This window comes from Sciurus carolinensis, chromosome 15 (assembly GCF_902686445.1).
Source record: "Sciurus carolinensis chromosome 15, mSciCar1.2, whole genome shotgun sequence".
Classification (NCBI taxonomy): Eukaryota; Metazoa; Chordata; class Mammalia; order Rodentia; family Sciuridae; genus Sciurus; species Sciurus carolinensis.
The window spans coordinates 20,729,777-20,757,747 of NC_062227.1; the positions used below are offsets into that span (position 1 = coordinate 20,729,777).

A 27,971-nucleotide genomic window follows, 5' to 3' on the forward strand; every position below is an offset into this window, starting at 1 on the left:
GGCCTTTATTTCCACAGCCACACAGGTAGATGAATGTTAAGATGTCAGGTAGGATTAAGTATGGGGAGGCAAATATCTGGAGGAAGAAAAGATCAGATGTTGATGGCACATTCCAGAAAGAGATTTTACTTTGCATGATAAAGTCTAACCTGAAGGAAGAAGGGAAAAAAACAAGAACTGCTGAAGAATAGTTACAAAGTGTTAGATCCAGCCTCCCAACAGGTGGACTAGTTGGGTAGGCATCCTGCATAGGAAGGATAGAATATATAGTTGAAATCCGAATATTTAAAAATAAGATTTTAGACATGGCTCCCAATTTGGTGATCATAATTCAGAGGCTGCAATGATGTCAGTGATGTTTAAGATGGAGCAGAGGAAATTGACATGTGAGAAAATTGAAGCACAAACAGGTAGTGTAGAAATAATACTGGAACTCAATGTTTAAACTGTTACAGGCTGTTGATCTCTATTCTGAGACTTAGAGGTGCAGGAAATGTGACAACATTTTCTTCTATTTTCTGTAAATCCTCTCATGTTAGATACTGGTTCTTCTGGGCCAGGTGGAAGAAGATGGACTCCATTCATCCTCGTTCCTCCCTCCATCTGAGTTCACTGTGAGCCCAGCAGTAGGAAAGTAACTTCTGTGGTCCAGTTCCAGCAGGTCCATTCCCACATGCAGCCTCAGCAGGGCCCCAGTCTATCATCCTCTTTGAGTCCTCCTTGTTCCTTCCTGGACACTGCTGAACCTTTCACAACCAGGAGAATTCCCTGTCCTGATCTCTGCATCTGCCCTCCCTGCTGAGGTTCCAGAATTGCTGCTTGCTTAATGCAAGTGTGCTGGCTTCTCCTGCATTAGACAGTCCAGGCAAGGGATGGCAAGGTTGGGCTACCAGAACAGACGAGAGAGAAGGGGAAACACAGGACAAACAAGCAAGTTTCGATGTTACTATAAATTCTTCTGACAGAATCAGCTAATCCTGGTGTTTGATTATACATGGCATATTATGAATGTAGTAAGCATACTCCAGAATGTAAATCAACATCTGTTGAAATAAGTCAGCAGGAGAGTTTTAAGTCTCATTCTGACTTTTCATTCACTTGTACACATATAAAACACAACAGCTACATAATCAATATTATTATTTATTTAATTTACTCTTTATTTTAAAATGTCATCAGAGAGAAATTTTCTTTCTACTAACAAATTTAAAAAACAAAACAAAAGGAAATGTTATTTATTCTAAGCATGTGTTCCACTTTAGTATCTAGAGATAATTTCAAAATATACATTCCGTAGAAGGAAGCCCCCCACAAAGGGAGAAGGCAGAGTTATAATTACAAAAACAAAAGGTGTTCTCATAGTGTTATTTTTATTGGCCAAATAAACATCCATAAAATGAGACGTTGAAAAGTAATTCCATTCTCAGAAGGCTTCCAACTCTCTCCTTACCTCTGTAGATGCCTGGGGTTAAATCATCCTTCTCTCTCTATGTAATAAATTAGACTATGAGAATGTAAATTAAAGTCAGGCTGTGGGTATTTCATTGTTAGTTGCACCTCTGTTTTGGTTTTCTTTCTTTGCTGGTTCACATGGAGTGAATACCCAGACAGGAAGAACTGACACTTTGTCTCCGGGGTGTGGCTTGGGGGATTCTGACTCAAACATTTGCTCCACTATGAAACATGGAAAAAAAGACTCCTCACCATCATGTGGTATCATGCAGGACCATGAAGGGAAGAGACTGATACTGAGGGGTTTTAAGCTGTGCTATTATTTCCATGAATATAAAAGTTAATACCATGCATAAGGCTCTGGTGAACAACCTGGTAGGACTGTACAAAAAACAGGGCCCCTGTGGTTGGGGACCAGTGGAGATGACCAGGGTGGCCCTGCAGACTATTTTTGGTCTTGCCTCTGGCACTTAAAATCAGTAAATGAACCTCTCAGAACCTGTTTTCTTTTTATGAGAAATTTTTAACTTAATTAGAGTTTTATTAACTATATTAGCACTATTTAGATTTCCCTTTGATTGAACAGATATTTTGTGTCGGTCACATTAGTCCCAGTGGTCAGTGGTATATTTTTTACCTGATATAATTTTTATCTATTTTATTTTGAGGGATTTATTGGCAAACATAATATTTTACTGAGATTCTAATATTTATTTAAAATATAATTGGGGGCATAGCTCAGTAGTAGAGCCCTTGCTACACAAAGGAGCAAAGGCTCTTTCGTAAAGAAAACCCTGAGTTTCATACTCAGCACCACAGAAAGCTAAACCAAAGTATTATAATACAAATAATACTATAACACAAATATTACCTTATTTTATTATCATATTTAAAATAAAGATATTAAACTAATATTATAATACAAAATAGTATAATTAATGAAAGACTGTTAAGTTACTCTAGATTCCATTAATTAAAACAGTAACAATGTATTTTTTTCCTCATAACAAATTTGTGTGTGTAATATATTGTTTCCTTTGGTTTGTTCTAGATTCTACAAATCTGTAGTAATGAATGTCATCTGGCTCATTTTTTACTCAGCAATATTTTATTAGGATTTGTTCAGTTTTTTGGGCAGATCTACAGTATATTTGTTTCCACGGCTATATTACATTCCAATATATATTGGCGTTGAAGTAATATTCTACACTTTAACATCCATTTCTCATTTATGGCATTTGGATGCATGCTCCTTTTACTGTAACATATGACTTCTCATTTGCTTTGTATATAGCAAGCATTCATGACAATGGAGGGTGTTATAGAGTCTGACCCATCTTCTCCTGTTTGACTGCCTTTCCACATTTGAGGTTTCAAACCCCACCCTTCCCTCTTTCCCTTCTGACCCACTTCTGGATGAGTCCATGAGGAAGCCAGCCTGCTCTATCCCTTGGCACAGGTAGGAAATTCAAGACACAGATGAAAAAGTTCATTCTGACCCCAGCCCAAGACCCTATGAAAACCCTAATTCTCCTTCTCTGCCCTCAAGGCAATTTGCACCAGCTTGGGAAGCCTTCCTTGCTCTCCCCAGGAAACCTCCCTCCTTACCTTGTGGTAAGTGGGTGGCATCACCAGTCTTGATGCCCAGATCAAATTTTGAGTGGATGTGCACCCTGTCTCTGCGGACTGTGCAACATCTGTCTTGGGCTGAGGATGGTGGTGAGCTCTCTGCACTGTGCTGCTGCCTGAGTCAGGCCCTCCCTGCAAGCTGCACCATTTCCTCCAGCATCTGCTGAGTTCAGCTGAGCCTCCATTATAGATTTAACTCATCGAAGGCTGAAGTCACACTTGTCATCTAAGGCAGGGGTTCTCCTTAAAATGACCCTGAATCTTGTCTCAGCTGGACTTATTTATGCATCAGTTTGAATTTTATGCCTTGATTCCAGCACTCCTAAAAGCAGGTTGCTCCATAGGACTCTTCCAAAAGCCTGTGCCCCTGTCAGGAAAAAGTTCCAGATCCTCAAGGTCACAAGAAAAAAAATTCATGGTACCCTATGATATGACCTGGGGTTAATTCAACCAGGTTTGTGAAGGAGGTCACTAGCCATGATGTCTGGTGTCCTGGAGGAAGAGACTTAAAATGTGAGTAACATCAATGGTTCTGAATCACAAAAAGGAATTGTAAAAGAGGAAAAAAGAGAGAGAGGGAGAGAAACTTCTATATGGAAGGAAAAAATAAAAAATGGAAACAGTGACCCACAATTTAACACCACTGAATATCTAATCTTTATTAAAAGAATGATTGCACCAAAAAGATAAAGGGAACTGACTGGCTTCTGAGCCTCTGCAACACAGGCTCTGAATTAACTGCACCACCTATTGAAATGCACCATCTGGAAACCTTCATGAGTTTACTCAGTCCTGGGCCTTGAATGGAATATATGGGGATCCCACTAAATTTGAAAAGGTACCACCTATAATCTTAGAGAAAATTACTTAAGCATAAAATAGAAAAGAACAGGTATCTTGCATCTTAATTGTTAAAATTGATAATTGGCTTACCCAAGCATAACTTTTTCTAAAGTACGTGATGGACATATTGACCCAATGAGTAATAAATCAAAATTAAATTATGATTATGATTATGGCATGTATAAATCAACTTGAGAAAATGCACATCATTGTCCTTTACTCCCAGTCAAAACTTGTTGATACTGCCCAATGTAAATAAAACTTAGTCTTCACTGTCCAGTTTGTCCTGTTCCTAAACTTGGAAAGGTGACTCAAGATTTAATACTATTTAATACACATTGATTCCCTTATGCATAAAATTAGAAAAATTACTCCCCCATTACAAAATAACTGTAATTATTTTGCTGCCATAGGCTTGGTGAATACCTTCTGTTTCATCCAATTTCAACAGCTCTTCAGCCACCTTGTATTTATGGAAACACAACATACTTTATTTAATCCGCTCACCTTGGTGTTCCTCAGCTGCCTTGTGATCATACACCACCTTTGCTGGGTAAGACCTTAACTTCATCCAGGTTTCTCAAAGAGCACTGCTGTTACATCATCGTGATGACCTCCTCCTCACAGGGATTCATTTGACACATTCACTTTGGACATGGGAATATTCAAAAAGGAGCGTAAGAAAAGGGGGTGCACCCTAGCTTTACATACAGTCCTGGGCCCCATTTCCTTAATTAAATTCTTGAAAACAATTTGAGAAACCAAGGGCCTCTCTATTGCTGACACTGTACAAATTCAGTAACAACTCTTAGGCCTTTGTTTAGGTTTCCAGGCAACCATTGCTCATTTACAAGTTTTACTTAAGCACATACATGCTGCTATTTAAACTAGGCCTACCTTGAGTGGGGCTTTCTCCAACAAGGGTCCCAGCTACCATAGAGCTGGCGCTTCTGCTGGTGCTCTCAGAGTCCTTCAATACAGAGGCTCTGGAAACCTCCTCTCACATTCTGGACTATCTGGACCACCTTGATGGCTTTGAGTGGTCTGTGAACTGCTAACATAAGAAATCTTCCTCTTGAGCCCTGTGTTGTACACCATTAGAGCAGCAACTACTGTCATATTCTGGCATATTCTCTCAGTCCCTGGTGTGTGTGATCCTCTTGACCCTGCTGTCCATTATGTATAGGGTCACAGAAGGAGCAACCTATAATTATGGCACAGTCTCCAAGCCTCTTGCTACAGAATGAAGCCCAACATGGGCCTTGGGAGTATTCCACCTGTAAGAAAGAGTGTCCATTCTGTGCTCAGTCCCTTGCTATATGCCACAGAGTTGGACGGTGTCACTCCTCACCCAGACTTCTTGGGTACCTTAAGAGTTCACCTTTGAGATTAACTGAATGAGTAGCAGCTGGAGTTTGAATTCTTAATAAATGGCATCTCCTGTATTTCATGCCATGAAGCTCAGAGAACTGCTGGTTTTCACCCCTTGATTAAGTACCCCTGATAACAGGTCAATAAAGTTGGCCAGACTTCAGGCATTTTAGTTCTAGACACCCTGGTCAACAACAGGACATGTCTATATGCTTTTTATTTATTCCTTGTCCATTGAAAATGGTGCTGTTCCCTGTTCCAGCAAGTGACACAATTCCCTATTCAAGAATCTCCCTATGGGATAAAGAACTCTGAGGATCTCTTGTCTCACTCAGATGGATTAAATGAACTGAGCCATATTTCCAACTCATTCTAATACTTTTTTTAGAGACAGGGTCTCACTAAGTTGCTTAGCACTAATTTGCTGAGGTTGGCATCGAACTTGCAATCCTCCTGCCTCAGCTTTCCAAGCTGCTGGAGTTTTAGGCATGCAATATGTCTGACAATATTCAGTTCTTAAATTTACAAGAATTGCAACCTCTTTTACCATTCTCAAACTTCCTAGAGCATCAAAACAGCTCACTCAAACAAGATCGAAATCACATAAGTGGAACCTGGCACATTTTGATCATGTGTCAAACATAAAGGAGTATTATAATAAAGAATGGGGCTCCATTATTTCAATGTTTGAGTGCTGAAAACTTTTAAGCCTCACTTTTTCTTCATCTACCTGTGCTCCATTGCTAGGCAAGCCTATAAGTGAACCTAGTGCTCCCTCCTATGGTGAGAGTGGGACCTTTGTTTCACACCTCAGAACCTGTGCCAGAATTCTAGTCCTAAGCCTCATGAACAGCCTAAGCCCACCACTTTGCCCTGTTCTCTTCACTCATGCTTGGTCCCACTAGAAAAACCTTTCCTGCTCTCCCCGAAAGCCTCATTTTGCAGGTAACTGAAAACATTCAACTTTATCAGCTTAACATATACCAAACTTGGCTCTAAATAGAGGTTATTACATTGTTCTGCTCTAAAACATGGAACAGGCAGGCTCTAAGTGCAGTTAATCAATGTGTGTAATTCATATTTAATTTTTCTTTTATTTTTATATCCCTGACTACTAATAAGATCCCAGGGCTGGGGAGATAGCTAGTTGGTAGAAGCACAAGACCCTGGGTTCAATCCCCAGCACCGCAAAAAAAAAAAAAAAAAAAAAAAAAGATCCCTAGTATCTCCGTTTTTTGTTTTTTTTTTTTAACACCACATCTTTAAGTAGATGTTGGTATGCCCTTTTATTTTTTTTTCCTTCCCCCGACCCCTCCCACCCTTCTTTTCCCTCTATATAGTCCTTCCTTCCACTATTCTTGCCCCCTCCCTAACCCTCACTCTAACCCTAACACTAATCCCTCCCACCCCCCATTATGTGTCATCATTCACTTATCAGTGAGATCATTCGTCCTTTGGTTTTTTGAGATTGGCTTATCTCACTTAGCATGATATTCTCCTTTTCATCCATTTGCCTGCAAATGCCATAATTTTATCATTCTTTATGGCTGAGTAATATTCCATTGTATATATATATACCACCGTTTCTTTATCCATTCATCAATTGAAGGGCATCTAGGTTGGTTCCACAATCTGGCTACTGTGAATTGAGCAGCTCTGAACATTGATGTGGCTGTATCTCTGTAGTATGCTGATTTTAAGACCTTTGGGTATAGGCCAAGGAGTGGGACAGCTAGGTCAAATGGTGGTTCCATTACAAGTTTTCTAGGGAATCTCCACACTGCTTTCCAGAGTGGCTGCAATAATTTGCAGCCCCACCAGCAATGTATGAGTGTACCTTTCTCCCCACATCCTCGCCAACACCTATTTTTGCTTCTATCCTTGATAATCGCCATTCTAATTGGGGGGAGATGGAATCTTAGAGTGGTTTTGATTTACATTTCTCTTATTACTAGAGATGTTGAACATTTTTTCATATGTTTGTTGATTGCTTGCAGATCTTCTTCCGTGAAGTGTCTGTTCATTTCCTTAGCCCATTTGTCAATTGGGTTATTTGTATTCTTGGTGTAGAGTTTCTTGAGTTCTTTATATATTCTGGAAATTAGTGCTCTATCTGAAGTATGATTGGCAAAGATTTTCTCCCACTCTGTAAGCTCTTACTTCCCATTGATGATAGTTTCCTTTGCTGAGAGAAAGCTTTTTAGTTTGAATCTATCCCAGTTATTGACTTTTGCTTTTATTTCTTGTGCTATGGGAGTCCTGTTTAGGAAATCTGATCCTAAGCCGACATGTTGAAGATTTGGACCTACTTTTTCTTCTGTAATCTGCAGGGTCTCTGGTCTAATTCCGAGGTCCTTAATCCATTTTGAGTTGAGTTTTGTGCAGGGTGAGAGATATGCATTTAGTTTAATTCTGTAGCGTATGGATTTCCAGTTTTCCCAGCACCATTTGTTGAAGAGGCTATCTTTTCTCCATTGCATATTTTTGGCTCCTTTGTCTAATATGAGAAAATTGTATTTATTTGGGTTTGTGTCCATGTCCTCTATTCTGTATCATTGATCTACCTGTCTATTTTGGTGCCAATACCATGCCGTTTTTGTTACTATTGCTTTGTAGTAGAGTTGAAGTTCTGGTACTGCGGTACCCCCAGCTTCATTTTTCCTACGAAGGAATGCTTTAGCTATTCTGGGATTCTTATTCTTCCAGATGAATTTCATAATTGCTTTCTCTATTTCTGTAAGGTACGTCATTGGGATTTTAATTGGAATTGCATTGAATCTATATACCACTTTTGGTAGCATGGCCATTTTGACAATATTAATTCTGCCTATCCAAGAACATGGGAGATCTTTCCATCGTCTAAGGTTTTCTTTAATTTTTTTCTTTCGTGTTCTGTAGTTCTCATTGTAGAGGTCTTTCACCTCTTTTGTGAGATTGTTCCCCAAGTATTTTATTTTTTTCGAAGCTATTGTGAATAGGGTAGTTTTCCTAATTTTTCTTTCCAAAGATTCATCACTTATGTACAAAAATGCATTGGACTTATGAGCATTGATCTTATATCCTGCTACTTTACTGAATTCACTTATGAGTTCTAAGAGTTTTCTGTTGGAATTTCCTGGTTCCTCTAAGTATATAATCATATCATCAGCAAATAGGGATAGTTTGAGTTCTTCTTTTCCTATTCATATACCTTTAATTTCTTTGGTCTGTCTCATTGCTCTGGCTAGAGTTTCAAGGATGATAGTAAATAGAAGTGGTGAAAGAGGGCATCCTGCCTTGTTCCAGTTTTTAGGGGGATGCTTTCAATTTTTACCATTTAGAATGATATTGGCCATGGGCTTAGTGTAGATGGCCTTTACAGTGTTAAGGAATGTTCCCACTATCCCTATTTATTCTAGTGTTTTGAGCATGAAGGGATGCTGTATTTTATCAAATGCTTTTTCTGCATCTATTGAAATAATCATGTGATTCTTGACTTTAAGTCTACTGATATGGTGAATTATATTTATTGATTTCCTGATGTTGAACCCACCTTGCATCCCTGGGATGAAACCCACTTGATCATGGTGCACTATCTTTTTAATATGTTTTTGTATGCAGTTTGCTAAAATTTTGTTGAGAATTTTTGCATCGATGTTTATTAAGGATATTGGTCTGATATTTTCTTTCCTCAATGTGTCTCTGTCTGGTTTAGGTATCAGGGTGATATTGGCTTCATAGAATGAGTTTGGGAGGTTTTCCTCTTCTTCTATTTCATGGAATACTTTGAGGAGTATTGGAATGAGCTCTTCTTTAAAGGTTTTGTGGAACTCGGCTGAGAACCCATCTGGTCCTGGACTTTTCTTTGTTGGTAGGCTTTTTTGTTTTGTTTTGTTTTTTTCTTTTTTTATTGTAAACAAATGGGATACATATTGTTTCTCTGTTTGTACATGGAGTAAAGGCATACCATTTGTGTAATCATAAACTTACATAGGGTAATGTTATTTGATTCATTGTTATTTTTTCCCTTCCCCCCCATCCCTCCCACCCCTCTTATTCCTCTATACAATCCTTCCTTTCCCCATTCTTGCCCCCTCCCTAGCCCTCACTCTAACCCTAAAACTAACCCCTCCCATGCCCCATTATGTGTCATCATTCACTTATCAGCGAGATCATTCTTCCTTTGGTTTTTTGAGATTGGCTTATCTCACTTAGCATGATATTCTCCAGTTTCATCCATTTGCCTGCAAATGCCATAATTTTTTCATTTTTTATGGTTGAGTAATATTCAATTGTATATATATATACCACCGTTTCTTTATCCATTCATCAATTGAAGGACATCTAGGTTGGTTCCACACTCTGGCTATTGTGAATTGAGCAGCTGTGATCATTGATGTGGCTGTATCTCTGTAGTATGCTGATTTTAAGTCCTTTGGGTATAGGCCAAGGAGTGGGATAGCTGGGTCAAATGGTGGTTCCATTCCAAGCTTTCTAAGGAATGTCCACACTGCTTCCCAGAGTGGCTGCACTAATTTGCAGCCCCACTGTTGGTAGGCTTTTGATGACTTCTTCTATTTCATTACTTGAAATTGGTCTATTTAAATTGTGTATGTCCTCCTCATTCAATTTGGGCAATTCATATGTCTCTAGAAACCTGTTGATGTCTTCGAAATATTCTATTTTGTTGGAGTATAGATTTTCAAAATAGCTTCTAATTATGCTTTGTATTTCAATTGTGTCTGTTGTGATATTTCCTTGTTCATTCCGAATTTTAGTGATGTGGTTTTCTGTCATCTTCTCTTCGCTAGTGTGGCTAAGGGTTTATCAATTTTGTTTATTTTTCAAAAGCCAACTATTTATTTTGTCAATTTTTTCAATTGTTTCTTTTGTTTCAATTTCTTTGATTTCAGCTCTGATTTTAACTATTTCCTGTCGTCTACTACTTTTGGTGTTGGTCTGTTCTTCTTTTTCTAGGGCTTTGAGCTATAGTGCTAGGTCGTTTATTTGTTGAGTTTTACTTCTTTTATTAAATGCGCTCCATGAAATAAATCTTCCTCTAAGAACCGCTTTCATAGTGTCCCAGAGATTTTGATATGATGTTTCTTTGTTCTCGTTTACCTCTAAGAATTTTTTAATTTCCTTCCTAATATCTTTCGTTATCCATTCATCATATAATAGCATATTGTTTAATCTCCAGGTGTTGGAGTAGTTTCTGTTTTTTACTCTTTCATTTATTTCTAACTTCAATCCATTATGATCTGATAGAATACAAGGTAGTGTCTCTATCTTCTTGTATTTGCTGACATTAGCTTTGTGGCATAATATATGGTCTGTTTTAGAGAAGGATCCATGTGTTGCTGAGAAGAAAGTGTATTTGCTCTTGGTTGGATGGTATATTCTATAAATGTCTGTTAAGTCTAAATTATTGATTGTGTTATTGAGATCTATGGTTTCTTTGTTCAATTTTTGTTTGGAAGATCTGTCCAGTGGTGAGAGAGGCGTGTTAAAATCACCTAGTATTATTGTGTTATGGTCTATTTGGTATCTAAAATTGAGAAGGATTTGTTTAACATACATGGATGAGCCACTGTTTGGGGCATAGATGTTTATGATTGTTATATCTTGCTGATTTATGCTTCCCTTAAGCAGTATGAAATGTCCTTCCTTATCCCTTCTGACTAACATTGGCTTGAAGTCCACATTATCTGAAATGAGGATGGATACTCCAGCTTTTTTGCTGAGTCCATGTGCATGGTATATTTTTCCCCATCCTTTCACCTTTAGTCTGTGGGTATCTCTTTCTATGAGGTGAGTCTCTTGCAGGCAACATATTGTTGGATCTTTCTTTTTAATCCAATCTGCCAGTCTATGTCTTTTGATTGATGATTTAGGGCCATTGATATTCAAGGTTATTATTGAGATATGATTTGTATTCCTGCTCATTTGGCTCATTTTTTTATTTTTATTTTTTGACACAACTTGATTCCTCCTTTATTTGACAATTCCTTTAGGATAGTTCCTCCCTTTGCTGATTTGCTTCTTTGTTTTTCATCTCTTCCTCATGGAATATTTTGCTGAGAATATTCCGTAATGCTGGCTTTCTTTTTGTAAATTATTTTAGCTTTTGTTTATCATGGAATGATTTTATTTCATCGTCAAATTTGAAGGTAAGTTTTGCTGGGTATAAGATTCTTGGTTGGCATCCATTTTCTTTCAGGGCTTGAAAAATGTTGTTCCAGGCCCTTCTAAGTTTTAGGGTTTGCATTGAAAAGTCTGCTGATATCCGTATTGGTTTCCCCCTGAATGGAATTTGGTTCTTTTCTCTCACAACCTTTTAAATTCTGTCTTTATTTTGTATGTTAGATATTTTCATTATAATGTGCCTTGGTGTGCTTCTGTTGTAATTTTGTATATTTGGAGTCATATAAGCCTCTTGGACTTGATTTTCCATTTCATTCTTCAGATTTGGGAAATTTTCTGATATTATTTCATTGAATAGATTGTTCATTCCTTTGCTTTGTTTCTCTAAGTTTTCCTCAATCCCAATAATTCTTTAATTTGGCCTTTTCATGATATCCCATAGTTCTTGGAGATTCTATTCATGATTTCTTACCATCTTCTCTGTTTGTTCAACTTTGTTTTCAAGGTTAAATATTTTGTCTTCAATATCTGAGGTTCTGTCTTCCAGGTTTTCTATCCTATTGGTTATGCTTTCTATGGAGTTCTTAATTTGGTTTATTGTTTCCTTCATTTCAAGGATTTTTGTTTGACTTTTTTTCAATATCTCTAACTCTGTATTGAAATGATCTTTTGCTTCCTATATTTGTTCTTTTAACTGTCAATCGGTGTGATCATTCAATGCCTGCATTTGCTCTTTCAACTCATCATTTGCTTCCCTGATCATTTTAATTATGTATATTCTGAACTCCCTTTCTGTCATTTCTTCTGCCATGCTGTCATTGGATTTTATTGATGTAACATCTAGATTTTTTGGGGCATTTTCTTCCCTTGTTTTCTCATATTGTTCAGGTATCAGTGGACCACTGAGATATTGCAGATTTCCTCTATTGACTTATAATGTCCCTGAAGATTTCTAGTATATCCCCTCTTATCCTTCAGTAGCCTGAAGTCTTGGAGGAAGTTGATAATGCAGTGCTACACAAGGATGCGTCCTTTCTAATGTGGTGGCCTTCAGGTGGGGTAAATTCCCTGCTAGTGTGTAGAGGTGCCTCCACTTGTTGACCAATAGTCATCCAAAGGGGAACTAGGCTGTGGGCTGAGGCAAGGCCTGTTTGGGCCTGTGTCTCTGGTTTTACTGTCCTGTGGGAAAACCTCACCCAGCAGGGAAGACTCACCAGGTGGGGAGGTCTCACTCATCAGTTCCCCTCCTAGATGTTTTCCTCAATCCACAACTACCACCTGGGCTAGGCAACCTTCCTCTGCAATGTTCCCAGGGGCCCAGACCTACCTCCTGGGCCTGGGAGCCTTGCCCTCCGCAGATGAGTCTCCTTAGGCTGCCCCTCCTCAGAGAAGCTGCCCGCAGTCCTGGAACCTTCGCTCCGCCCCTCAGCTTGTCTCTGTGTGGCTCTTCCACCAAGAAGTCGCATAGGTCCTGGGACCCTGCTCTGCACCTAATCGCCTAACTATGTGGCCCTTCCTCTGAGCAGCCACCTGGAGCCCTGTACAGTCACTACAAGTCCCAGCGACCTGCTGCACACCTCTTCCTCCAGGCAGCCACCCGGTGTTCCATGGAGTTGCTCAGAGTCCAAGCAACTCACTGTGCACCTCCTCCTCCCAACAACTGCCCATAGCCCTGGTGCAGTCATTCCGAGTCCAAGCAACCTGCCACATGCCTCCTCCTCTGGGCAGCCACCCAGACCTCTGGTGCAACCACTCTGAGTCCAAGAGACCCACTGCACTCCTCCTTCTCCTCTGGGCAGCCCCCAGGTGTTCAGGAGCGGTCACTCTGAGTTCAAACAACTCGCTGCGTGCCTCCTCTTCTGGGCAGCCGCTCGGAGCTCTGGTGTGGACACTCTGAGTCCAAGCGACCTCCTGCACTCCTCCTCCTCCTCCGGGCAGCCCTCTGGTGATCAGGAGCGGTCACTCTGAGTCCAAACAGCTCACTGCGCACCTCCTCCTCTGGGCAGCTGCCTGGAGCCCCAGTGGGTTGCTCCGAGTCCAAGCATTGTGCTGAGCAGCCTCCTCTACAATGCTCACAGTTGTCCGTGTTCCCTGCTCCAGAAGGGGAGGGGTGTCTCGTTTGGCAACTCTACTTCACAAAGTTCCCTGCGTTCTGGGACTACCGCCCCATCCGGGAGGCCTCCCCAATGGGAGAGACTCACCGGGCGGCTTTGAGTTGGTTCCAAGTCTCTCAATATCTCCTCTTCTTGAATCCTAAGTCCTGGAACAACATGAAATGCAGCCACCCTCTAGTCCACCATCTTGAAATCCCCGTTTGTTTTTTAAAATATTTGTATTGTTGATGAATTTTTATTAATTTATTTGTATGTGGTGCTTAGAATTGAACTCAGCACCTCACACATGCTAAGCAAGTACTCTACCACAAAGCCACAATCCCAGGCCCCTCCATTTATTTTTATTTACCATGGATATTTCCTCTGCTAAGAAATAGTTGTTTCTGTCATTGGATCATGTTTCTATTGGAGTATTATTCTGTTATTCATTTCCATGTGTTCTCTACAAATATTAAATAGTTCCTTAGTATTGTTACATGTGATATAATATCTCTTCCCCGTGTCTAGTTGTTTTTTTTTTTTTTTTACGTTTTACTTTTTGAGTTTATTTTTTACAGTTAAACAACATTTTTCCTTTGCCTATTTACCTTTGAACAGCATCATCTTATTAATAAGTGTATTTGTGAACTAAGTATATTAACTTCAATCCACATGTAGTATTTGATCTAAAGATTTGGACATCATGGTTAGAAATACCACCATGAATACCATTCAGAGAACTACTTCATGGAAAATATTTCAGGTTTAATATACATTACAATTTTCACAGTTATTCCCTATAAAATTTTTTGACAGATATAATTGATGAAAGCCATCTCTATGAATAAGATTCTTTGAAGCAAAAGCACAAATATATAAGTGTGATACATATTAGGAATCTGATTTTATGACCATTGGTAAGACTATTAAGGAAAATCTTTATACAAAGTATATTTCTTAGCATATTTTAAAAATTTTGAAATTTCCCAGCCAATAATAAGTTGTATAATATAATTATAATTGTGACATTATTATGACAATAAATGGTTGTATCTTTCATGATAGATGTAAGTGATCAATACCAAGGGAACTATCAAAAAGTCCATACTAGGGCCAGTGAAAACCTAAATATTCCCCATTAGTTGTACTATGATTTATTTCCTGTTAAATACAGGAAAAAATGGGACTAGAAGTAATTCCAGTGTTTTTTTTTTTTTCTTTTTTTTTTTATTGTAAACAAATGGGATACATGTTGTTTCTCTGTCTGTACATGGCGTAAAGGCATACCATTTGGGTAATCATAAATTTACATAGGGTAATGTTGTTTGATTCATTCTGCCATTTTTTCCCCTCCCCCCCACCCCTCCCACCCCTCTTTACCCTCTCGTGTCTAGTTGTTGATCGCTTTCTTTAACATGTCTTAATGAACAGGAATGCTCCATATTAATATTGTCGAACTTATACTTTTTGGGTAGCAGTTTTTTGTATTCAACTCAAGAGCACAAAGGCAATCACTTATATTTCCTTCTTAGAGTCAAAAAATTAGATAATTTTGTCCTTATTTAAGCTGGTATTGATTTTTGTATGTGGTGTGAATTAGAGGATTTTACTTATTTTCCTACTTACAGCTCATTTTCTAGTTCAACATATTGAATGTTTCTCTTCCTCCCACTTTTCTCTCATGACTTTTGACATATAGTGACATTACATATGTGTTTAACTGTTTCTAAATTTTCCTTGTTCCTTCTGAAACTGTCTTTTCTCTATCAATATGTAATGACCATATCTTTGTAGGTTTTGTATGTATTGAGGAAATTCTCTACTTGCTATTCTTTACCTTTCTTGAGCACTTGGTTCTCTCCTTTTTCATTCATATTTTATTTTCTTACATTTATTTATTGGTCTATTTTTGTGGTGCTGAGGATTAAACCCTCAACCTTGACCCTTCTAGGAAAGCATTTTATCACTGAGTCCACCCCCAGACCTCATAAACCTTCAGCATGCCAGAGAATCCTTGTATAACTTTTATTGAAGTGGGTTCAAAATTACAGATCAATATAGAATTGGCAACTTAAAAATAGTAAGCCTTTCTATCTATGAATATGGGTAAATTTTCATTATTAAGATCTTTTTGTACATATTTATGTAATTTTTTTAAATTTTACACCTTTGAGAATGGCATGGTTATTTTAGATTTATTTCAATTTGCTTCTTAGTCTCAGTTATAAAGTGTATATTATTTAAGATAATGCATTCTCTTTTTTTTCCCTCAGTGTACTGCAGCAATTTATTTTTCATCACTCAATGAAGTGTTACTGGGGCCTAAAGTTCTCACATCACAATAGAAAACCAAAAATTTATCATCTTGTAAAGAATTGAGTACAAAAAAATCCTTACATAAATTAAAATGAATAAATTTACAGGTGTAAATACAAACTGTTTCCAGCTCAAGACAAGTAATAACCAATGGTGGTCAGGCAGAAAAATGTTGGTAAGAATGGAAACTGAGTCTTAAGGCTTGGACTTTTCCACCCTGTTAGACACACAGGAGGTGACAACAGTCCAGCCTGAGCAGTCCTGGAACAGTCTGTCAGCTGACACATGAATACCCTGCACAGATCACTGCTGTGATCTCTTATTTGGTAAGCCAAGGACTTCTCTCCTATATGAAAGCTCTCACCTCAGGCACCAGGTGACTGAGTCATATGGACTAAGGGCTTAAATTGAAGATGTGCACAGGACATTAAACATATACCAAGGCAACAGTTAACTTGACAACAAGGTCAAAATCATCAACAAGTTCTACCATCCAATGCTGATATCAGATACAAGCTTCAAGGACAAATTTCTTTTCAAAGACTTATTCAGGTTTCCTGAGGCTAGCATGAGGTGTATACATTTTCTAGGGCAAATTTGTACTTCTGAATCAGCTCACACAGCAGGTGCCTGGCATCTGCTCAGTCCATCTAGAAGCATTTGAGGTGGACAGTGGAGGGGCCTGACTCGTGGTATTCCTGCTTGCTGATACACATCTGCTGGAAGGTAGACAGTGAGGCTAGGATGGAGCCACCCTTCCATACAGAGTACTTTTGCTCAGGGGGAGCAATAATGTTGATCTTCATTGTGCTGGGCACCAGGGCTGTGATCTCCGTCTGCATTCTGTCAGCAATGCCTGGGTACATGGTGGTAATGCCAGACAGCCCATTGTTGGCATAGAGGTCCTTGCATATGTCGGCATCACACTCCATGATGAAGTTGAAGGTGGTCTCATGGAAACCAGAGGATTCCATTCCCAGGAAAGATGAATGGAAGAATGCCTCTGGATGTGGACCTGTCTCCTGGAAGGAGGACTATGTGACATTCTGTCGGGAGACAGACACCCCGAACAGGTCACTTTGGAAATAGAGCTCTGTGCTACCCCCTGGAAGGAGGCCAACACAGTGTGCACCTTTCAGGCCACTCGGGGACTAGGGCCCCATACTCCTTATCCTGTGCTCTGTGAACAGGATGCTCTGCGGTCAGTAAAATAGCTCTTCTATGGTTTATGAGCCTGTCATCTCCTGGGTTCACAGAATTTCTTGTTACTTTCCTTTACCAACTGATAATCTGCCAAATAGGCTAGGAACTGTCTATGCAAGCCTTGACCTTTAGAGGCATGGCTAGCTTAACTGCAAGCACATAAAGTACAGTGTTATACACAATAAAGACAGAAACAGCTTCCTATGTAACATCTCTCCTGGATAAAGCTCTTCTCCTCAGATCTTTGCTCAGAGACTGAGTCCCTTTTCTCATTGTTGCTCTGGCATTTCAGATTAGGACAGTGCAACACCCTGGTGACCCTCCAACATTGCAGACTAGGATAGTGCAATAAGTGACAGACACTGCAATGTTGCACAGACAGTGCAAAATCTGGACACTGAAACCACTGTTGCCAATGGTAATAAACTGCCCAATGGGCAGGTCATATTCTTCTCCAGGGAGGAAGAGGATGCAGCAGTGGCCATCTCCTGCTGGAAGTCCAAAGCGACATAGCTCAGCTTTTCCTTGATGTCATGCACGACCTCCCACTCGGCAGTGATGGTGAAGCTGTAGCCACACAGTGTCAGGATCTTCATGAGGTAGTCTGTCAGGTCCCTACCAGCCAGGTCCAGCCGCAGGTCCCTGTCAGCCAGGTCCAGCCGCAGGATGGTGTGGGGAAGGGCATAGCCTGCATATATGGGCACTGTGTGGGTGACCTTGTCACCAGAGTCCATGACAATTCCAGTGGAGTGCCCAGAGGCATACAGGGACAGCAGTGCCTGGATGGTCACATACATGGCCAGTGTGTTGAAGGTCTTGAACATGATCTCAGTCATTTTCTCTCTGTTGGCCTTGGGGTTCAGGGGGCCTCCATCAACTGCACTAGGTGCTTCTTAGGGGCCTCATGCAGCTCATTGTAGAAGGTGTGGGGCCAGATCTCCATGCCATTGCAGTTGGTGATGTTGACGATGCCATGCTCCATGGGGTACTTCAGGGTCAGGATGTCACACTTGCTCTGGGCCTGGTCACCCACTTAGAACTACTTCAGGTTCATGTCCAACATCACACCCTGGTGGCAGGGGCACCCAACAAACACAGCTCAGGGAGTGTCGGTGCTAGAAAATTCAGTTTTGCACATACTGGAGCCATTATCAATAACGAGCCCATGAATTTCTTCTTCCATTGTGATCAGCAGGGTAGAGACAGCACAAGGGCAGGAGGACACAAAGTGCAGGCCAGTGGCAGTGAGTGAGCAGGATAATGCATTCTCACTGTTGCTGCTATTATGTATACGAGATATATGTAATAGTAAATAATAGCATTGCTATTGATGTTTGTAGGTTAATCATATACTCTGCCATATTCATCATCTGTTTTTTGAATCTTAGTATTTTTGACTATAAAACAACAATTTTACTCAGTTGTTATGAAGTAAAAGTAAAGGAAACCACGTAAAGTTTCCACTTTACGAGTGTCCTTTATTACATCTCCTTTGGCATAACCTTCTTTTTGCTCAGAACTATTCTCCGTGTTCCGTGCAGAGTGAATTTCATAATCCAGGACCGTGGAAGGACTCTCAGTTGGTCCTCTAGTTGGTCTAGCTTCAGATCTTGTGTTTTGTATTCTACCTACGGTAGATAAAAAATATTTTTAATTGCATCTGTACTAAACATACACTGATTGTTTTATTTTCAAAAAATTATAGATTGGCAGGTAGTTGCTGAATAAGAACACAAAGAATTCCAAGAATTCTTTCCTCAGCTTTCCCAAAATATCATATTACATAACAGTAGTACACTATCAAAACTCAAAAAATTGACAACGGTACAAAATAAGTTAGCATGCCATTTTATGACTTATAAAACCAATGCCACAATTAACATACAAATTTGTCCCATTGCCCCAAGGATTCTTTACAGAAATCCTTTGAGGTTGGTGTTTGCCACTCAGCATAATTCATTTGAGGTCCATTCAAATATTTGCATGTATCAATAATTTATCTCTTTTTATAGCTGAGTAGCATTCTATGATATTGATGTACCTTGGGTACACAATCTCCTCCCCACCCCAGATTTCATCCTCCATCCATTTCAGAAATCACTTAGCTGTCTCTTTTCCTGTCATTTCGTCACTTCGAGAATGTAATATAGCCATGTATTGCCCAATGAAATGGGTCATTCTGAGAAATGCTTTGTTAGGCATATTTGTTGCCCAAACATCACAGGGTGAACTTACACAAACCTTCTTTCTAGAGCCTACCTGAGAGCTGGACTTGTGTTATTCTTAGAGGGAAGGACAGTAAAACATCAAGTCCCTAAAGTGCCCCTCTCTGTTCCCCAAATCCTAACCAAGTTAAAGGAACAATGGGAATGAGCATGGGTATATATTATATTAAAGGACACTAGTTTTTTCTTGAGTTTCCAAAGAATGAGATCACTTAAATGTTACCTGTGGAAAAAACTGCTTTCTTGTGTAAATGCTGTACTCCTTGTGATGCCTGTCAAATCTGGACAAGACAAAGTAGTGCTCTCACTGCTTCTGTAGCCTAGTTTATAAAACCCCTCTCCATGTGGTAACTGGTACAGAACTGAGGGCTCTGTGTAGAAGAAATGCCCTTGGTCAGCTGGCTGTCACTGGACAAAGCATCAAGAGGGATAGAGATGCTTTTTTCTGGAGTTCATCATGAGGATCTGAGGTGTTACTTGGAAAAGCATCTCAAGGTTCAAACGTGGTACCTATCCAGCATGTTACCACTGGATCTTCCATGTAAGCATCTCTCAACAAATCTTATAGCTCACCGCCCATCTCTGGGTATCTTCTTTGATCACTTGTGAACCTGTCCCATTTCCCTAGCACAACTGGGTTTTGGATTTTACAAGGTGGCCACCATCATATTTATAGTCTACCATTAACCAAAAATTTGTCATTTAACACATGATTGTGTAAGTGTATAGTATGTGAACACCTTTGAGGTTGGTGTTTGCCACAGCATAACTCATTTGAGGTCCATTCAAATATTTGCGTGTATCAATAATTTATCCCTTTTTATAGCTGAGTAGTATTCTATGGTATTGATGTACCTTGGTTTATTTATTCACTTATTCAGAAACAGTTTGGTTATTTCCTGTTTGAGGCTATTACAAATAAATTTTCTGTGAACAACCATGTTCAGATTTTTGCATGGATTAAACTTTAATACCACTGGAATTAATGCCCAGGAATGAAGTTACTAGAGAAAACTGATCTGGACATAGTATATATTTCTTCTATTATTTTTTCTGAATTCTGAATGCCAATGTTTGTTAAGAATTAGTGCATCTATGTTCATGAGAGTTGTTGGACTATTGATTTCTTTGGATACTCCAGTTTTGATATGAGGTGTCTTTTGTATTTTACCTCCATGTATGACTAAAAGAGAGCAATTATTCATTCAATTGGTCTTTTTAGTGATCAAAGGATGATGTTTGAGTTACTCATGAACATGTTTGCCATCTATCTGCACCATGGATGCTCATGTGGCAGAATCCAGAGCCTGACACACTGAGTGCTTGTCCTTTGGTTTTATCAAGACAAAATCCCAGTGCAAACATGATTCTAAGAAAAAAGTGAGATTACAGTAGAAACTGAGTGAAATTATTTTTCTTCCTTAAAGTAGTAGAATGCATATATAAAATATATTTATATAAGAATTATATAAATATATATACTTATAAATATATTAAAATATTTAAGTATACTATATATTTAATTATATATTTAAATATGAACATACACTTACATATATATTAAAGTAATCAAACACTTCTCATTTTATCAAGTGAAACCAGATAGTCTTCATACACTCATGTGCCAAAAAAATTAAAGGATCTGATTTTGTAATAATTCAAGACTGATTCAAAACAATGTGCTCTCTCTTTCCAAACAATTTCTTCTAGAGACCATATATGATTCCAAGTATTCTGCCTAGTCTCATAACTCATTTTCTATGTATAGATAGCAATTATAATTTAAAGACATATTCTGGTAAACACAATATAATATGAACTTTTCCAAGTTTGTTTGCAGTTTCAATAATGTGACATTGTCATTTTCAAGTCTGTAAGGACTTTGAGGGTGAGTCTGTACAATTCTTTTTCACTTTGTTTTCTGAATGTATTTTGATCAGACCATGACCAGGTTGTCAGATGCATAATTTTCTTCTCCTTACCCTGGTCTGGGTCATTAGTTTATTCTACATGTGTTCCACTGAAATAATCTGACTTTGTGAGTAACATTTGCTTACTCAATCTCCTTGTTAGGCAGAGGAGGAAATACAAATCAGGTTGTTTAAGAGATTTACTCAAGATGATGACAGGACTATTTTATCACTTCACAGGTATGTAAATTTCCTAAGGTGGTTGCACAAAATTACCATGAACTTAGTGACTTAAAAGAAATTTCTGATATTACAGTTACAGTGTTCAGAATTCTGAAGTGAGTCTTCTGACCTATAGTCAAGATGTCCACAGGGCTGTCTTCCTTCTGGAAGCTCCAGGGAAGAATTGTTTCTCGCCTTTTTTGGGAGTCCATCTGCTTTTCTTGTTTTATGACCTGATTTTCCATCTTCAAAGCAAATCACTACACCCTTTGCATCTGTCATCACCTCTTTTCTTTCTGACATGTTTCTGTCTCATAAGGACCCTGTGATCACATTGAACCATCCTGGATAATTCACTATTTTCTTCCTAGCTTAAAATCTTATCTTGCTATGCAAAGTCCCTTTTACCAGAGTCACAGATTCCAGAAGTAGCACACAGACAGCTTTGAGGAAACCATTATTCTTTCTAACTTAATAGGTAATTCTGCCATGTGGACATTTTTCTTCATTAAATAATATTAAAGATTATACTTTATCACTTTATCAGCAAAAAATACAAATATGACTTAAGTCTGATTTATTATTATATATTCATCATTATGATTATTGCATTTTTCTTCTAATTTAGAAAGAAATGAAAATTAAACCATTTCATTGACCTACTGTACCTAACATAGCTAGGCCCCTGCAGGACTAAGATAAAAAGGGATTCAGTTGTTTGAATTTCCCATTCTTTTTCTTTCACTCACTTCCATAAGCCTCTTTTGGAGTTTCAGAGCTAAACTGTGTAGATAATTACATGCTACTTTGGAATGGTCACAACATATGGCTCCTTTCAGTGAGATTAAGAGTCCATTCATCAATGCAGTTTTGTTGATCCTGTTGCTAGGGAGCTACACAGACAGCTTGCTGCCTGATACTCAGGAAAGTCATCATTACATCAACACAGTTAGATCTTCATGAGCAAGTGCTTTTGCCTCCAACCTCCATGGTCTTTTGAGTGTTCCAGCTATGTAAAATCCAGAGAGAAATTTATACATCCTCTGAGGTAAAGATCTACTTGCATCCTTTCTTCACACTGCTGCTACTTTCTCTAACCCATGAAATGAATGATATTACATGACTATGTGACACATTATAATAGTGACTGTGGGCCAATGTCCTCCCAAGTGAAGGATCAACCAGAGGACCCTAGGCCAAAACTACACAGCATCCACAGAGTTTCATATCTCAACAACCTACATTCATGCAAGGAGCAACCTGTACCATGTCATGAGACCCCTGTCTCTCTCATTGGTACACATAATAGAGTTTCTGAAATACTGTCTTGACTCAGTTTTGAGGTCCTGGCCAGAGGTTTGTCCATTCCCCTTCCTGAGCACACAATTTAGTCCATAACTAACCTCCTCTTTTTCTGGGCTCTCACACTTTATCTAGGTTATTATTTCCCTTATCACTCCAGGGACAGGTATTAGAAAATTAGGGACAGTCCTTGGGCCCCAGAACTGGCTGGCATTATTCAAACTTGTCCTAAATCAGTTTCCTCTGCTTCATCTCTTTCTTCCCATAGATGCTACATAAAGGAGCTTGACCACAGTTTCCTTCTCTTACTCTGCATAATCACCTCCCCCTAGGAAACTCCAGAGTGGCCCCTGGTGAGGCATGCTCCCTCCCTTATGAGTATGTGAGTAAAATAAGTATCCCTCAATGGCAGCCCTGTCTTGAAAATCACTGGCCTTCCCACACTGCCAGAGTCATAAGACCTGTTAAAACACAGACACATCTTTACAAACAAGAACTGAAACCTGGCAGTGATTTAAATGAACAGTTCAAAGAGCACATTGAACCCAGGTTAAGCCTATGAGAGCCCAGGAATGCAGCAATGGGATTGGTGAGCTAATGTGCTGAAACTGGCATATGAAAAGTGAGGCGTTTAGAATGCAAACACAAAGAAGATATATTCATATAAAGAATTAATGAATGAGACCTGGTTCCTAGTCTGTCTTATAGGAATACAAATGTTCATTTATTCCATATATTAATTACATATGAAAAGCTTTGTAAGTACTGTCTTATTTAATCCTCACCATAGGCACACAGATTTAGCAGTATTATATTCTTATTAAAGATTTAGAAATTGAGGCTCAAGAAAATTAATTGCCTAAAGTCACATAAGTAGTAAGATATATAGACAGATTTTCAACTATAGTCTGCCTGACTCTTGCCATTTCTATAATGCAAAATAATGCTTCTAGACTTCCACAACATTTTTTAAAAGGATTCAAGAGTTTATGAATTGAGGACATTTCCATGGATATGGAAAGTATCCTAAAAAAGATCCAGAAATTGAAAAGTTTACTAAAGAGAGAAAATAATTGGAAAATGTGCTGGGTTTGGTAGCAGGGTATTTGGGGGAAAGAGCTCTCTGCATTTTCAGAGTTAGGTCAATGGCTCTGAAGTTTATGTGTTATGTCCAGTTACTTAGAAATCAGGGAAAGATATAGCCTCTCAAGTATTAGGCGAAGGTGGCAACTTGATCTGAATTTTGTCCCTTCTACTTTCAACCAACTCCTTTTGACCTTGTCAACTTTACTTTTAGGATGTCATGGTTAGGAGATGTGTCTCATAACAGTGATTGTAGTTTGTTTATAGCAAATCTCTCATTTTCCTGAAAAAAATTTAATATACTTCAGGTTTCATAAAAATGTGGATGCCAAATTTTGAGGTCTTAAAAGGAGTGAGACATCTCTGCTACTGAGGCTGGGTAATGTATAGAAGAATTTGTCAATGGCCTTTAGATATTTTATATTTTCATAATTCCAAATCTAAAACTAGCTATATAAAACTCTTTTCCTTGAAGGTGCACCCATATCCATACACAACTTACTTTAAGGAGGTATTTGTCCTATGAAAATTTAAAATGTGTAAATTATAGTGGTGCATTGCAAAATAAATCAGAGATATATAATACTCAAAAGCTCCAACTCTCCAATTTCTTGGGAGACTCAGTTTCTGCCTCTGCCTCCACCTCAGGTTGTGCATAACATTTATTTTTTTCATCTAACAACATCTTTGCTTTAAATTTTTATTATCTCTTTCTAAGGAATCACTTTTGCATCAGAGATCCCTGCCTTTAGATTCATATCCATATGGGTGAGACAAACTCACAAATGTCTTATTAGGATAAAATTCTTTTAGAAATGTGTATTTTTGACTTTCTAATAGGATAATGTGTGTTCTTTAGTGTGGCAGTTTCATTTGAAATTATATTTTAAATGACTTGATCAAGTGATCACAAAGTGATACATCAATGTGCTGAAAATTATTTTCATGATGTTTTAAAGATTTTTGTCATTGATTTTTGACAAAGTCTACTTCTAAGAATATTATAATTATGATTCTAAGTAATATTATTTTACTCCTAAGAAGCATTACATGAGGTACTAACAATTTTTGAATCCACTTAAGTCTTGCTAGAAGGCTCTGAATGGAGCTCTCATCTGTTCTTGAACACTCTTCACTACTATTTCTTTAAATTTAAGCATTGTTTCTTCTTTAATATCTTTCTTCTTTCCTATTTTAACTTCAGATACATATCTCTTAGAAATATTGGGCATTTCCTGCATGTCTCTTACTTTTTTTTTCTTTCTTCCTTCTATCCTTCTTTTCTCTGTGTTCCATTTTAGGTATTTTCCATAAATCTGTCTTCTTTTTCAATAATCCAATATAATCTGTTATTAAACTCATCTGCTGTTATAGTTTCAGATAATAGATTTTTTTCATTTCTAGAGTATCCATTTGATTTGTATAAATTCTAATACTCATAAAAATCTTCTATTTCTTCTCTGTTTCTTGAATCTGTTAATCAGTGTTAAAGTCCTTCTCTGTCATAGTCCATAGCTGGCTCATCTATCATTGTTTCTAATGCTGTTTTTTCTCTTGGTTATCAGATATGTTGTTTTAGCTCTTTACCAGCCTACATTTTGACAGTGTGCTGGGCATTTTCTCAGAGGATCTCAATGATAAATTTTACTATCAAGATTTTCTTTCCTTTATTGAGGCACAAAGGGCAGGACCTGATTTCTCTACATCCAGCACTGGGAAAATACTTAAAAATGAAATCATCTGACAATGCCAGAAAATCTCTCCACAAAAGTCAAAGAAAAGAAGACCAACTTACTTTTGAATGAGCATTAAATTAGCCTGCAGTGTACATCATGGGAAATCCACAAAAAGCATTGCAAAGATAGGAAGAAATCTCACCCTTTGATATAGAAGATACAAACTGTTGCAGATAGGCAAAGGATCTTTATGAAAAGGAAAGATCAAAATCTCATACCTTTTCAATAAGGAGGAAGTTATACCTTGTAGCTAAAAGTCTAAGCATGACCAGCAGAGAAAGAAAAGTGGGGCAAGACCCTTCTTCAGTTTATATGTCAAAGAGATGGCTCCAAAAATCTCCAAGAAGACTCCTGGGATGTAAAACTAGCAAGAGTTTCCTTCAGTTTTTAAAAAGATTTACATACTTGTCACAGCAACAGAAAAAGCACCTATGATGTCAAGTTTTCTAAAGAAAAGACTAAAATTACAAAGTTTTCTTTTCCATATGGCACAAAGGACATAATGAAATTTACTTTTCAAAAATTTTAGATGGGTATTTACAGTTACTCCAGGAAGAATTGCATTTGATTGGGGCTGGGGTTGCAGTTTTAGCAGGTTTTACTGATGTTCTGTCCACCTCTGGTTTACCTATGTTCCTGCAGTTCATTTTCATCTGGAGGATATCCCTAAATGGTGACCAAAGAGCCTACATCTTTTTTCAGTTAATTCTTGAGACCACCAGTCAACACCTTCAAAATCACACAAATGTCCCCAGTGGAGGACCAATTATGTGTCTGAAGTCCCTTCAAGTTTCCACAACTGTCACTTCACTTCCAAGAGATGTCCCTTTTTCCTACCCAGGGACCTTTAGCCAAATGCAGCAGGTATCCTTAGACCCAAAGCAAGGACAGATTCCTCAGCGTCAGATTACACCTCCCTTCAGGGCTCTTATCTCCAGCAACTGCCACAGTTGCTCATCACTGCCTAAAATTCTGAGACTCCTGAGATCTTACTGTGCCTTTGAGAATGTTTTGCCTCAGGTTTTTTACCTTCTGTGCAGAATTTGCCAAATTCTTCTGAGGAAGACCCAAATTAAAGAAAAATACATTCATGACACCTGTCAAAATGGTAGGGCAGGTGGACACCATAGCTCAGGCCTGTAATCCCAGCAGTTCAGGAGACTGAGGCAGCAGGATGTCAAGTTTGAAGCTAGTCTCAACAACTTATAAAGGCCCTAAGCAACTTAGTGAGACCCTGTCTCAAGAAAGGTGGGAAGGGGGAGGGATGTAGTTCAATGGTTAAGTGCCTATGGGTTCAATCCCTGGTGGCAAAAATAAATAAATAAATAAATAAATAAATAAGGAAGAATTTATTCAGGACCATCAGCTATGACTGTAGTCCTATGTTGAAAGTTTTGTCCATTTTCTCTTCCCTACCAGTGGTCCTTGGCTGGGGCATGATCTGCTCTTCAGCCAGTGCCCAGAACTGGCAAAAACCTTGGGGAAGAACAGTTGTCCCCAGCTTGCCCTGGAGTGACCACACAAGTTGAAAATTGTACTTCTGGTATTTCTGGCTTCTGTATCTTTCCAACACCTTTAAAACTGCATTGTTTGTGGTGCCTACATGGAACACTTTTTCCAGTTGCTGGCAGGGTGTCCTCATGCTGTGCTAGGATGTGCTGGGGACAGAAGGGTTCTCCCAGATTGTTTGGTAAGGCTTCAGCTTTGATTCTAACACTGAACCTGTCTTCTTGTCACAAAAATTCAGTGATCCATATTTCTCCAGTAACCTGGAACTACTAGTTTTTTAAAAGAAAAAAAAATCTTCCCTTTTTCTCAAAGTGCCCTGTCCCTTTAAAAGAGGTAGTTTCTGGTAGTTCCTACTTTCATTTCCATCCTGAACACAGAGACATCGATTCACAAGTCCCTGTGACATTGTACACCTCACAGGTTTCCAGCCAGATATTTTTCTATCTTTATAAATAAGTTATTTACAGATTCCTCATGAGGTGTCAAAAACAAATACAAAAACAACAAGGATTACTTCTCTTTGCCAAGAAAAGAGAATTGCATAATGTGAAATAATAACTCCCTAAATTATTTATTGTTATGTTTGTGTTGCTGTTTTGCAATAAAAAGTTTACTGAAAGGTTTAAAATAGCTTAGAAAATTTTCTATTTATTTAACAAGTTAAAATCACCCATGCAGATTAAATGAAGAGTAGACTGCAAGAAATACACACTCTGAAGTGCAAAGAAATTGATTTAATACAACTTTGATTAGTCAGAGTCACTTTAGGGAGAAATAATTCCTCCATTATTAATTCATCCATTCACTCAAACAAGGAGTTGATCAAGTCCTTCATTAAATCTTAATGACCACTGATTTGTTCAGCCTTGGTGGAAAAATATGATTACTAGGCATTTGCATGTGCCTTGGGAAGATAACAGACATTCTCTAAAGTAACTAGAAAATCAGAAATCA

The 27,971-nt window shown here is 38.5% G+C and overlaps 1 pseudogene; it reads right to left on the reverse strand.

The window, feature by feature from the left end:
- Positions 1-16,477: 16,477 nt before the first annotated feature.
- Positions 16,478-18,213, reverse strand: LOC124965414 (actin-like; annotated as a pseudogene).
- Between the last annotated feature and the right edge of the window lie 9,758 nt (positions 18,214-27,971).